The sequence below is a fragment of the Acipenser ruthenus genome, chromosome 17 (assembly GCF_902713425.1).
Source record: "Acipenser ruthenus chromosome 17, fAciRut3.2 maternal haplotype, whole genome shotgun sequence".
Lineage (NCBI taxonomy): Eukaryota > Metazoa > Chordata > Actinopteri > Acipenseriformes > Acipenseridae > Acipenser > Acipenser ruthenus.
Window position 1 is genome coordinate 16,068,361 of NC_081205.1, and position 3,863 is coordinate 16,072,223.

The 3,863-nt window shown below is 36.0% G+C and overlaps 1 non-coding gene across 1 annotated transcript; it reads right to left on the minus strand.

Annotated features, from left to right (window-relative positions):
* Positions 1-2,678: 2,678 nt before the first annotated feature.
* Positions 2,679-2,750, minus strand: trnap-ugg (transfer RNA proline (anticodon UGG)). Its single transcript has one exon. It is a non-coding gene; the product is annotated as a tRNA-Pro (tRNA).
* Between the last annotated feature and the right edge of the window lie 1,113 nt (positions 2,751-3,863).

Here is a 3,863-nt window from a genome sequence, read left to right on the forward strand (position 1 = left end):
ACTCAGCTTGGTCCCTGACGTCAGCCGCGCACTGAGTCCGTGTTACAGTGATGCATTATGGAATTTGTAGTTTTCTTGTCTGCTGATTACACCCCAAAACCACACCAAACACCTACAAATCCCAGGGTGCCATTCTTTTTAAAGCTTTCTCTTTTTCTCTGTTTAATAACTCGCTGCACTCAAAGGGCGAAATCGGGAGTATCGTTTGGCACGTCACTGTTATTATTACTAGTACGTTATTATTCAAACGTTCACCGCCACCCCCCCCCCCCCCCCCCACACACACACCTTGAGAACCTAGGGCCTAAGCCAATCAAATTAGTTTTTTTTTTTTTTTGGAGGAGGGAGGAGCAACGAGGGGATCTTGAGTGAGTTAACCCTTTGTGGAGCGGATAAAATGATTTGACAAAAGACGTTTCAGATTTATCAAAATTATTGGTAGGGACAATTCAACTGTCCCTTGACATTGGTAGGGACATGTCCCTACCGTCCCTAGCTAAATCTACGCCGGTGGTTTTAAGTGTATACCAGCCAACTTCATGTCAATCAGATTGTCCTCGATTCATGTCCAGCATTCATTTCAAGCCACCAGAAGTGACCGTTTAACAGCTGTCCATATTGTAAGAAATAACAGAACAATGGGAAATTGATGGTATGTCTATCTCTATTTCACCTTAATTTCAGTCAAAGTGACGGGGGAGCGCCGCACACTGGTTTTGTATTTCTGTAAAATGACGCTTTTTGTTTTAATAATGTTGACCAATAATAATAATAATCACATTCACACACTAACTGAAGATTTTATTAAAAATAAAAATGTATATTAAACTAATATGTGTAGATGTATTGTTTTTTAATAATTTACATGTTAAACCAAATCACATATAAACATTCACTTAAACGTCATTCTTTTTAGTGTGTGGTGTACCTAGACTATTTCTTTGTTTTATTTATTTTATTTCGTCTCCACAAAAGGAGCAAAAGCAGACAGCATTTTCTTTTCATGACTGGCTACAGTACAGTTGTGTTTATTTATTTATTTATTTTATGTACTCGTACTGTATTCGTGTCGTTTGCTTCATTCCTGGTGTGCATAGCCCTTAAGTCTAGGTCAGTGGTGTAGTTGCCATGTGCAAAAATCTATCTCAAATGTATGCAGTTCGTGTATCTCTCTAGATTTAAACATATCGGGTTATGTATAAAATCCAGTACGCTTAGCGGTGATTTCCTCCAAGAATATAAGGCGTGTTTGTCAGTGCGGTCAGTTTCTTAATATCTGTAGATTAAGTCTATAATTATTAATAGTTGTATTATCATAAAAAGGGAGTGAAATTGAGATGGTAACACTAGATGAAGATCTGTTTGTAATAACTATCATAAATTCAAGCAGACACGCGTATAGTGAGCATAGCTTCCTTTCCAGACGCTGATTTGATTCGGGCTCGATTCCCAGCCAACGCTTTGGTATTTAATTAACATGCCGTTTTTTAATTTATTTTTTTAAAGCAAGTTACAACACCACGTTACTGGTGAAATTTCCAACCCAACTTTTTAAACTTCACTTTATATTTAATGAAAGAGGATGTTTACGGCAATAAATCATTTTACATTAATATATTAGATAGTTTGGAAACACTTGCGGATTCTACATAATTCAGAAAAATTAAAAAAAGTATTTCTTAAGGCCCCAGTTGTAGCATTCAAAAGAGAAGCTAATTTAGGTGATATTTTAGTTCACAGTAAACATAAAAGAATAATTGACAAAATAGGTTCTACTAACATATGCACTAGTAGATGTAAAGTGTGTAAACACATAGACAAACGTAAAAATATAATTAAACATAAGAACACCACATATCCACTAAAAACTAATACCTACTGTAAAAATAGCAATGTTGTTTATGGAATAGCCTGTGAAAAATGTGATGAAATCAAATATGTTGGAGAGACTGGAACTACTTTATATAAAAGAATTCAGAACCACCTTTCGTTAATTAGAAATAAAAAAATGAATGAACCAATAGTACAGCACTTCACCAGTCAGGGACATGACATAAATGATGTAAAGTTTGTAGTATTAGAACAGCTCAAATTAGACAATGCGACATATAGAAGAATAAAAGAAAGTAAATGGATAAATAGGCTGAACACGATTATGCCAGCGGGACTCAACAGAAAAGAATGAACTAATTAACTTCAATAAATATATAACATTTAAATAAATAAACAAAATTCATTCAAAAGTTGTGCATGCTGATGCGCTGGGGAGGCCAAATCTAGACGATCCTTAGAGCCAGCATTGCATGATATAATAAAAATATAAGTTTATGTAAAGTAGTGTTAATTAGAATTAATACAGATTCAAAGATATAAGTAAAAATGATGTCACAATATATAGAACACCATTACATCGTGTAAGAATAAATCATGAATTTGAATGTAAACAATAACAAGTAGTTGTCATGCCGTCAAAAACCTATAAATACCTCCAATGTTTGGATTCAAACACAGGCTCCCTTGAGAAAGATATGTACAACATATCGAAACGTTGGGCAGCTGGCTCTTTGAGCTAAAATATATATATATATATATATATATATATATATATATATATATATATATATATATATATATATATATATATATATATATATATATATAAAACTAGACAAAAGTAAGGGCTCGTCCGGGATTTGAACCCGGGACCTCTCGCACCCAAAGCGAGAATCATACCCCTAGACCAACGAGCCAGCTAAACGCAAATCAGAGCTGTACAGCTAAGAGCTCCTCGTCAGCACTGCTCAGTCTTGAATTCTCAAGCAGCAGGCGCGGCATTTCGGATCCGACACACAGACGCCTTGCGTTTTGCAGTATAGAGCATTTGAGCCAACATGGCCTACACAGGGCTACAGTTTCTTAACTTTCTCTCGGCTCTCGTACACGGAAGTCAGTACTGTAAGACACCGGATACTTCACGTCGAGCTCAGAAATTGAGACCATTCCAGATATTGTCTTAAACAAGATGATTTTAATCAGAGTCCAACGCTGTTCGCTGGCTGCATCACGTGAGTGCAAGCGGAACTGCTAAACATTCCAGTATCGTTAATATCGCTTTTTAAATTGGTTCATTAAGCGAGGCTGACACATTATTGTGAAAAGCGAATTACAACTATACGATTTGTGCGAGGTACTAAAGAATGACTTGGAAAGCCCGACAGCCAGCAGCCAGGCATTACCTGTACACATGAAATTGTTAATGGCATTAGGATTTTATGCAACAGGGTCTTTTCAAAGAGCCGAAGGAGACAGATTTGGGGTCACCCAGCCAGCCGTGTCCCGTGTCCTGCATCAGGTAACATATGCGTTATTTCGTAAGGCAGGCAATTATATACATTTTCTCACTGACCAGCAACAGCTGCGTCAACAGAAATAATCCAATTTTCCATGTTCCCTACATGTTGAAGTTTCATTGTACACTGTCAGATTTCCGCTGACCATGCTAAAATACATATTTTAAACAATAAAAAGATTTTTTTCTAAAAAGTGTTTCAGTTTTTTTTTTCTTTTATCTGTACTAAACAGGGTGAGTCTCAGACTATGCAACTTTTTCTTTAATGAAAGCCCGGTGTGTGCACATTTATTTAATGTGTGACATGTGCCTGTAACCTTTATAGATAAAGAGTTATAGCCACAAATCTAACAACAGTAAAAAACAAACAGGTGATAATAGCTCAGACCTTGACTAAAAAGGATGATAATGGCTTTTACTGGCTATCTCAAAATATTCTTATTTCCTACTACAATAAATGTACATATAATAGTAAATGCTGACAAAACAGAGAGAAGTACAGCGCCACATTATG